The sequence below is a fragment of the Triturus cristatus genome, chromosome 4_2 (assembly GCF_964204655.1).
Source record: "Triturus cristatus chromosome 4_2, aTriCri1.1, whole genome shotgun sequence".
Classification (NCBI taxonomy): domain Eukaryota; kingdom Metazoa; phylum Chordata; class Amphibia; order Caudata; family Salamandridae; genus Triturus; species Triturus cristatus.
In genome coordinates this window covers 294,578,906-294,589,635 of record NC_140586.1, presented here as the reverse complement: position 1 = coordinate 294,589,635, position 10,730 = coordinate 294,578,906, and the positions used below count along the sequence as shown (strand labels likewise).

Below are 10,730 nucleotides of genomic sequence, written 5' to 3'. Positions count from 1 at the left end.
TCTGCCTCAAACAGCATGCCAACTTAGGGTACTTTCTTTATTGCCATACCTGCAGTGCAGAATCAATACCTCTGCTGCATGTGCCTTAGAGGTACAGATAAACTGAGTGAAAGGAAAAAGAGGAACCAAGTAAAACAACCATCTCCACGAAGTGTTTCCACCAATTAAGCACTCCTCAACAAACATGGTCTCATCCTAAATTATTCCATTGTGTATAATGCAATGGGAAGCCACTGACAAAAATCGCCATCGTAAAAAACAATGTTACATTTTTTAATTATTTCGACCGCATGACATTGAACTGCTGAAAATATTTCTCTATGTCTTAGGGTTTTGGAGTTGGGGTAAATTCTTCACTCCTGGTTTTACCTCCCTTAGCTCAGCTAAGGGAGCTATTACCTAAAGCTCCCCACTGGAGTTCTTCGATAGAAGCTTAGGATTTGACCACTTGTTCTTTAAGTGTAACAAGGTATAACTGGAGATTGCCATTCTGCTAATTAACTGTGTCTAATTTGTACTTTAAATACCCCAAGAAAAACACTGCCCTTCTAAATAGAACTCTCAGCACAAGTTCTGAGATATACACACATTGGATTTAACGAAAATATGTAATATATTAACACGTTACATACGAAGACAGAATAATTGGGAAAATGTTCTTGTTCAAATGGATTAAGGTTGTACTGATCCCATGTGAATTTTGATATACATGTCCACTGGAGCATCTGCCACACCCTTAAGCATTTGCCGGGTTCACCCACTCTATTCTTCTAGGTCATTATAAAGTGGTCACTTGGGTGTCAGTTCAGAAACATCTAGATGGCTCAATTATTTTGGACCTGCACTAGGTGATGTCACATACCTTTGTCTATGAGATGCACCTTGCGAGTGTCCTTTTTGGCTACAGCATTTTCATTCAAATGTATGTGTCTCTTGTATAACACATGGCACATCTTTCCTTTTTTGTGACAACCAACTGCATCTGCAAGTCACAGGGAGGTGCGTGATGGCATCACTCAGTCTAACCACCTTACATGTGGAAAACTATATTGTATACATAACAAAAAAAACTGAACAGCACAAGGGAGGAATAGGTACTTAATAGACATCAGTGAAGTTTTCACACAGTTAATCAGGCCCTCTATTTTTCCAGTCAATCTCTCTTGTGCAGAATGGACCGGGTGCATGAGATTCTGAAAAAGATGCCCTTACTGGAGAACCGGTGTTACAAATATGCAATGTTCTTTCCACAGTCTAGGATCTGTCCCAGATGCTTACGTCAAGTGTCTAGTGGTACCATAAATATTAAGAAAGTAGGATGGAGTAAAAATGGACTATCTCAAAAACTGCCTCAAAGCTATCTGATCCATTTGTCAAACTGCAAGGGTAATAGAATTCACACAATTGTTACTTCTGAACGCACTGATAGACTATCAAGTGGCACTCTTGTATATGTCAAAGAGATTAATTCTACCCAAGAGCAATACAGTTGCAGATTTTCCTCAGGGTCTAGGGATGGCACAGAATAGTCTACGCCTCAAAAGATTACAGAATTTTTAATAAAATCAGCAAACTACCTGTAATATCAAGGGGGAGTGAGAGGTATGGAATCAGACTGACAGACTGTAGTCATCTATACACACATTTTTATGAAATGCATGTAAATGTTAAGTGTATCTGTAAAGCGCACTAATACCTGCTTGGTTAGGGAAAGGAGATTCGACTGTTCAAATAGGTGGGGCCTGAGTTGTGGAGTGCCTTCAATGTGTGTGTGGGCAGTTTAAATTGAGTGTGTTTGTGTATTGAAAGCCAGTGTAGTTCACTGAGGTGTGGTGTAATGTGAGATCAGTGTGGGAGGTTGAGGAGGAGTCTGGCTGCCGAGTTCTGGATAGTCTGTAGTCTTCTAGTCTGTTGCTTTGTGATCCCGGCACAGAGTGTTCCCATAGTCCAACCTGCTGGTGAATAGGGCGTGAGTGACAGTTTTTCCAGTGTTGCTTGGGAGCCATTTGAAGATCTTCCTCAGCATCTTAAGGGTGTGAAAGCAGGATGCAGTCATGGCATTGATTAGTACAGTAACGTCCAGTTTGCTGCCAATGATTAATCCAAGGTTCCTGGCATAGGTTATGGGTGTTCTGCTGGCCACCAGCTGGAGTCCCATGGTGAGGAGTTCTTGCCGAAGATCACTACTTCTCTCTTGTCCGTTATGAGCTTAAGGCAGTTGGCTTTCATCCAGTTAGCGACTTCAGTCACGCAGGCTGTGAACTTGTTTCTTGTGCTGGCGGTCTTGTATGAGAGGATGAGAGGGGGAGTATAAGTTGTGTGTCATCTGCATAGGAGAGGATGTTGATGTTGTGTCCTGGATATCATAAGCCAAAGGGATCATGTATGCACTGAAGAGAGTGGGGCTGAGCCATGAACTTTGAGGGACACCGCAGATGAGTTTGCAGGTTTCAGAAGAGTAAGGTGCCTGGCTGACAGCATTTGTTCAATTCATTAAGAAGGAGCAGATCCTGGTGTATTCACCTACGCCCCTGATCTCTGAAAGAAAAATGGAAAATCCATGTAGGGGAATTGAACATGGCGGATTGGAGAGATGCCTGTATGGCCCATCATACTTTAGCGATCTCTGCTCGATTCCGCTTTATACAGTTTAAGCATTTACACCAAGCCTACATGACTTCCCTCCGTATGCAAAGAGCGGGTCTTTCCACTTCTCCAGAGTGCTATAGGTGTAAGAACACTCTGGGGGAGTTCTTCCATATTGTCTGGCAATGCTCAGCGATTCAGGAGTGCCATTTTTAGGTCTCGGCTGGCGAAAGCAGCGCGCATGCACTGCTCTGGTCATTCGAGAGCTTCTTGGAATCAATACAGATTCCAAAGCTCTCGGATGCGGAGTTGAAGCCCCGCCCATCTTCCTCATTCGCTGGCGTCATCCTGCATGCAAAACGCAGGCTCAGGATTGAAAAAGAGGCTTCTTAGTCCCTCCTTGTTGCCGCCTTGTCTCCTTTTAGCCCCGCCCACAGGGATTGGATCTTTTACCAGCGGCAGTACACACACTCTTTTCTTAGTCGGTGTGCACTTTTTTCTTCACATTCGGATCCCGTAAGAGTGCCGGCGCCGCCTGCGCTCCTTGCATTCGCTCTCCTCTCTGGCTGCCGCAGCGTGCGGCTCGGTGGGTAATTGCACATTGACACGCTTCCTGTCTGCCCAGGCGGGGCCAAAACACTGGCTTCAGTAACTGCATAGATCTATGTGGATTGCCACAGGTATAGGGTGCCCTCTCCACTGGAAGGAGGAACTTGACTGTGCTGTGTCTCAGACGTAATTGGTAGTCTTCAGGTATCGCCCCCCCCCCCTTCACTGGGGGAGGGGGGCGGGGGGGGGGGATCCTGGTGCACAAAGCCTCTTAGAGTGCTTCTGGTGTTTTGTAACCTGTACATTGCTGGCGGTAGCAGCCACCGCTCCCAGTCATGTGCTGTTGTTACTGTGGTAGTCGAGGTTAGGTGGGGTCAACAATGTCACCATTTCTTCTCCGTTCCAGTGGTCCCACCTCCCCTCCCTGCGTGCGCCTAGTCCATGCTCTCCCGCCTCACGCGCTGCATTTCACTCCTCGGAGCTGCCCGGAGCTTGACTACCGTTTTCCGTATTTACAGAATCAGAGGCGCCCCCAGTCATCTGATCCCCACTGGGGACTGTCCTCTCTGTAAATGTTTGCAGATTAAAGTCTCCTCAAGTAATCCGGCCCGAGCCTCCAGCTGTGCGCGCGTAAATGCTCTCTGAGGAAGCCGTGTGCAGCGCGCGGAGTGTTGATTGGCACCTTTCAGCCAGGTACCTCACTTCGAGGCGAGCCTTCCGTAGGTAGACATTGTGGAGCGAGACATTGTGCCTGTCCTTTTATTTGTATGACTGTCTGAATTTGTGCCAGTTTGTAGATTGTGCCTGCTTGATTTCATATTTCTATGTCCGTTTGTTGGCGTTTCTCCGTGCCTTTCTTCGTTTGACTTTGTACCTTTGCCAGTTTGTGTGTGTGCCGGTTAGTGTTTTTGTGTGCCTGTCCGATTGCGTGTCTCTGTGTCGGTTTCTGTCAGTGCCTGTCTCTCATTAAGTATTTCCCTGCTTGGCGATGTGCGAATTTACATGTTGACCTTTGTGTCTGTGTACCAGGATACTTATTTGCCTTTCTTCTAATGTGCGCAATAATTTGAGTATATATTGTGTGCGGTAATTTTGTGTCTCTCTACCATGTGAACAAGTTGTGGTGTTCGCAGGTCTATTCATCTCGTTGTACAGTTTATCACTTCAGTCTCGCTACATGTTCCATTTAATTTCTTCGTATATTTTTGTGAGCATGTTGGGCTACATTGTTACTTGTTATGGTGCACAAATGGTGCTTCCAGGTGTTCGTGTGGTTGTCTTTCCGTCTGAGTGTAACTGACTCTGTTGTGCACTGTGGTATGCATGCGATTCGCTCTCTGTATCAGCTGAAGCTTGCTGTCTGTCCGTGTATCTGTGTAACTATTTGCTTGTGTGTCAGCGTGCTTGCTCGTCTGCGTGTGTTAACAAGTGTGCCTGGCTGTATGTGCTTGCCTTTCTGTCAATTTTCCTGGCTCTCCCGTTTGTTTTCCCGTGATTTCCACCTATGTCCACCCATGCGCCTTTTTATGTATGTGCTATGGGTGTTGGTATGTCTCTCCGCTTGCTTTCTTCCCACTTGCTTCATAATCACCACACTGTTCTCCCATGCCTTCTTTGTGTCCCTCCTCAGTTATTAACATTCCTTATAAACACCCGCCGGGCAGGTAACTCGTCCGTGTGGTTATGGCTGTGGGATACACCCACTCTCCCGGACAGAGCTGTTATTGTATAGGACGGTGTATCACACAGCCATAACCAGCCTGGTGGGCGATACCTGGAATAAGGCAACACTTTTAGGTTTTGTGAAGCGCATTGAGGCAGAATGCCGAGCCTGGACGAGTTCTAACAGGTTATACCTAGGGGGAAGCGGACTCCCTCGGTGACTCTCCACCACTCAGACCGCTCATCTTGCTCCCTGCAGTGACCTTTAAAATGAGGATTAGTGTGACCTATAAGAGGGGTGTGAATATTTCAATATTGCTTAACATATCGACCCCCACACTATAGTTTAGTGTGGTATGCTATTCTTAAAATATAATGCATACTGTCACCCAGAACTGGCCTTTCCTAGAGCACGTCTGTGAGCCATCCTTATGTGACACCTGTCCTCAGGCGCTAGGAAATCTGCTGGGATCTTGTAAATGCATTCTTGCTAATGGTCGTAGTTAAAAGTGCAGTGTATGTGAAACTGGGAGCGCACGCCTTGTTTTGCTCCGGGGCAAACAATACTCTTGGACCGGTCGCACAAGTCACTTGTGCTCTCCTGCTAGTACTGGCTATGGCCCCTGAAGTGGACCCCTGAATACCTTGGATTCCTTACTAAATAGTGTTACAGCAGTGCTCTCGGATACCAGCCTCTCACGCCATTTAAAACAAGCATTAAAAATGCAATAGGTATCATCTTCTATTAAGTTAAATCCATTTGCTTTGCTATACAATACCATTAGCAAAGCAAATGGCTTTAACTTAATCAAAGGTGAGACCTATTGCATTTTCAATGCTTGTTGCTGTGTTGTCTGTCGTGGTGGGTGAGACCGTGGATGCTGACCCCAGAATTGCTCTGCTTGGTATACTTTATGATATGGGAGGACCCAGGGGAGACAGAACACTAGTGGGCGTGGGCACGTTAATAGCCAAACGGAACATTGCACGTGGCTGGACTTCTCCGGCAGCCCCTTCGATAAAGGCATGGACTCTGGGCATTGATTGGTGTGGCAAATTAGAGGAAACCATTTATGAAGCTTGAGGATGCCCATGCAAATACGACAGAATCTGGAAACAATGGTGGGACTACGATGGCCTATTGAATAGATGAACCTCAGGGGACGACTCGTAGCATTGGGAAAGTTATGGAGCTAGACTTAATTCCGGATTCATAGGAGGACAGAGATTCAATGTGTTTTGGCTTTTATGATAAGCAAGGCATTTTTCTGTTGTCAACATGTAAACTTGCAATAAAATGCTCCTACATAAAAAAAAAAATAGTAGGAGCAGATCTAACAGGGTGCGGGTCCTTGGATGCCAATCTTGTGCAGGCGTCGGAGGAGGTGCGAGACAGTGTCAAATGCTGCAGAAAGTTCCAGAAGAATGAGGGCTACAGTGTCTCCTATGTCAAGGATCATGCAAATGTCGACTGTGGTGGCAATGAGTGCCGTGTTTATACTGTGGTTTGGGCTGAATCCAGACTGCGTGGCATAGAGGAGGTGGTGGTTGCTCCAGTGGTCAGCGAGGCATCGGTTGATTAGTTTCTGTAAGACCTTTGCCAGGTACGATAAGAGGAAGATGAGTTTGTAGTTGGAAAGTGTGGCTGGGTCAGTGGATGGTTTCTTGTGCAGGGGCATGACAATGGCATGTTTTCAGGTGTCCGGGAATGGGGCTGAGTCGATGGAGACATTAAGGATGGGTGTTAGTGCTTCATTGATTGGTAATCCTTTGGTGAAGTTGTGGTGGGGCCGGGGTCAGATGGAGCCCCTGAGTAGATGATCTTCATAGTAGCAGCGATTTTGACAGTGGTGACAGCAGGTCACGAGGTCAGGGCTCACTCGTCCGTTGCGATGGGAAGTTGAGTTTTAACTATAATGGGGTCCCGTTAAGGGTCGATGTTGTTCCCATATCTCTGTGGCACATTTGGTGAGTGAAAGGGTGTTGAGGAGCATGTAAGTGTACCGTTTTGCTTGGGTAGTGTTTGTTCTGTGTGAGCGTGAGTCAGCAGGGTGCTGTTGGAGTGCGAGTGTTGGTTGTAGGGAGTGGGAGAGTGCATGAGAACTTGCAAGGGGTGCAAGTGAATGCTCTTTGTGTTCTGTGGTGCGGTATGGCAGCAGTGCAGTGAGCGGCAGCCAGGGTCAACAGCATGGAGAAGCATAGCAGGGTATTGGTGTGTGGGAGTGAACCAGGGTCCCTGGCACTGAGTGTGACCCAGGAGCTCACAGGCACAAATGGGCTTGTCTGCAACCACTGCCAGTCCGCACTGTAGCTGCCAATAAATAGGTCTTCGAAGGAGCGCAGGGTACAGTGGGTGGAAAACCAGTGATGTCACATCCTGTGAAGATTGATGATGAGAAATTAAGTCCTCTTGCTTGACTTCTTTTAAATGAGACAGCAAGGATGTCTTCAACCTAACAGGAAAGGTTTTTATGAATACAGAACCCTGTTGGGTCCTCGTGACTTGCTGAAAAAATAGGCAAATCATTTTAACTTGAAAAAAATATGGCATTAGAACATCTAAAATGTCTTATGGTGAATAAATACGGTCTAAATCCTTTAGCCTGCATATTATGGAGGCATCTAGCCATTTTTACCACCACAAAGACTTAATGCCAACATTCCTGACCAAGACACCTATATAAATGGACCACAAAAACATATCAACTAATAGAACATGTAAACATAATAGAATGATTTTACCTCGGCACTCTCAATATTTTTATCTCTCATTCTTAATCATAGTCAAAACATGAATCCCATGTACATTTATGGTAACACAACTCACAGGAAACACCAGACTATGAGATTGTACTGAAATTTTCATTCAATTTAATAGTTTGTGACAATGTTTCACTTCATACAATGTAATCAATTTGGCTTTTAGTATTAACATGCATCTGTTGACCACATTCAAACATTTAGATCTGCTACAGTTAGTACATGATGGTCCAATTCTTGAAACATCATTGTTGGTAAAGGAACATGGCAGCCGACACGTGTTTCGTTACAACCGTAACTTCTTCAAGGCTTGAATCTATAGAGGTATAAATTATCAAAGTAGCTGAGTACGCCGGAAACTCAAGTACATAAGTGGTTGTCGTAGAAATGAAAGGTGAAATTCGGTTAAGGAGCTTCAATCATGGCGGACCGGTTCTAAGGATAAGCGTGTCAATGACCGTACAATGGAGGAGTTTTATGTGAAATTCTGTACAAAGTAACATATCCATCGTAAAAATATAATGTCAGCCAGTGGACTCTTCTAAAACATAGTGTGATGCTCTAAAGCGGGGCTATAGTATGTCCCTTTAATCTGTAGGGCATTAATGTTCTTGGGCCATGATATGCCCTTAATCTGTAAGGCGTTAATGTGCTTGGGCTATGATAGGCCCCGTTCGATTTAGTCAGCATCGCGAGCTACATAGCCCACTTCGGCCCGGGTGAGAACATATAAACACTAGACCAGGCTTTTCCAACCAGTAGCTCGTGAGCTACTGGTAGCTCTCCAACTACCCGTGAGTAGCTCTCCTGTGTGCAGCCCAGCATACCTAATTAGAAACTTTTTCTTGGTTTAATTAATATGTGTATTGTGTAAAAAAGATTATCCGAGGGTCAAGGGTACATGTACTCAATTTTGTACCACAGGTATTGAATCAACATGGACTATTGTGGATTGTAATTTATTTGCAATGAATTGCGTTATCATTTTTATGACATTTTTATGTTTTTATAACTTTTATGGTTTTATATGGTGAATCCGAATAAAGAGTGATTAATTGAATATGTGTATGCAAAAATTGAAAAGTGTGTACATGAAATGAAAATGTGTGTATTTTCAGAACCCATAATTTCAAAAATATATTTAAAGCTGATATTTGAATCATAAATCATGCAGGATTGGGAGACTTATTACTAACATTGTTCCCTTTGTGCTAGGGAGCTTTGCAGCTGTGGCAGTTATGTATTACCCTTGTAGAGGTATTCCAAATTGACTAAGCCTTTTTTACTGCTGGCAATCCTGTACGGAGGTGATCACTGCTGGTAATCTTGCATAGGGTGGTCACTAATGTACCCTTGTCTTAAGTGTACTACACTAATATTTTTGGTAGCTCGGTATGATTTTCGCGGAACAAAAGTAACTCATTAGTGAACAGGTCGGAGACCCTTGCACTAGACCCTCTTTTTAATTTTGTGGCACAAAGAAAGCAAATTTAGCATACCGCCTCTAAATTTCAATAGGTTCAGATGGTGGTGACTAGAACAAGAATTACACAAAAGGTGATGGAATGAATGTTTGCAAATATTCTAACTACTGGCGGTCGATCGGGGTAGCATTCACACCCATCGCTTTTCACCCACTGTGCAACTCTAGACAAAGACCGCTACCATCTTGCAGCTGGACCGGCTCACCATGGGAGCAAGTCTATCCCGAAATGCCAGGCAGGGCCCCCTCCAGAAGGGAACACAAACAGCCCCAAACCAGTTTTGATCATGTCAGTGAGGTATAGCTTGGATCCTAAGGCAATGGCCCCATATTTGGGCATATCCTTGGCCACTTTAGGAATCCCATCAAACACACAAAAGGTGATGAGAAGGATGCTGGCAATCATTCAGGGTAGCATTACAACCCACTGCTCTTTTGCCCACCATGCCACCTCAGATCAGACCTAGCCATATGCAAACCAGTCTTGGTCCTGCTATAGAATAACAGTATAGCCCGAACTGTCAAGCCAGGTCCTTTCTGAACCAGAACGCAAGAAACCTAAGACCAGTTTTGTCCTGATTGGGTCGCTTTAGTCAGGTGTAACTTGGTTCCAGTGACCCAGTGAGTAAGGGACCCACATCTGGGCATAACCTTGTCCACTTAGGGCGTTACATCTAACACACAAAAGGTGATGAAAGCAATGTTGCAATAATTCTAACCACTGGCAATAGTTTGCTTACAAGTGATTAGACTTGCTGCAAACATTCCTCCTAAAACCTTTTATGTGTTTGATGTAACACCCTAAGTGGACATTAGTATTCTCAGATATGTGTCCCTGGCTCACTGTGCCACTGGAACCAAGCTATCCTAGACTCAAGAGCCCCAATCACACAGAAACTGGTTTTCCATTGCTTGTGTTTCATTTCACAGTGGGCCTGGCTTGGCAGTTCGGGCTGAATTATTCCTATCAGAGAAGGACCCCGACTTAAGAGACCCAATCAGGTTAAAACAGGTCTTGGGTTGCTTGCGTTCAGGTTCAGAGAGGACCCTGCTTGGCAATTTAAGCTGGACTGTTCTTTTTGGAGCAGGACGAGGACTGATTTGCATGCGGCTGGGTCTCATCTGACGTGGCATGGTGGGCAAAGGAACGATGTGTTGGAATGCTACTTCAAGTGACTGCCAGTGATTAGGCTTATAGCAAGCATTTACCCTGTTGGGACGGAAAAGTCCTCCGCATGGTAACAGATGTGCACCCCTACTCTGAGTGCCCCAACTATACAGAGGTCAGACCCCCAATAGTTATTTTTGTTATGAAATACAAACACGGATCATGTGTGTGCACCATGACATAGGTCTGTCTCAAGAACTGCAATCTTGCTGGAGAAGGAGGGGTGCCCAAAGAACTACCCTCTTAGTGGTGAAAGGGTACTGCCTTTATCAGGAGTTAATCTGCACAGGTGCAGTGGTGGAAGCATACTGTGTAGTGATCAGTAAGAGGGAACAGGTCCTTTTTAGGTCTCGCCAAGCATTGCAGCGGACTTGCGCTGTGCGCTTTGCAAGGCATATTGTAATAAGGTATGTTTTAGAAGTGAAGTGGCAGCCCCGCCCATCTTTTTCATTGGCTGGCGTCATCGTCCATGGTAAACGCTAGCTTCTGATTCAATCTGAGGCTTCTTAGTCCCTCTTTGTT

At 45.1% G+C, this 10,730-nt stretch overlaps 1 protein-coding gene across 2 annotated transcripts in view; it reads right to left on the bottom strand.

The window, feature by feature from the left end:
* ZBTB37 (zinc finger and BTB domain containing 37) overlaps positions 1-10,730 on the bottom strand; it is a 133,994-nt gene that overhangs the window by 19,887 nt on the left and 103,377 nt on the right. The gene's annotated exons all lie outside the window — the stretch shown is intronic.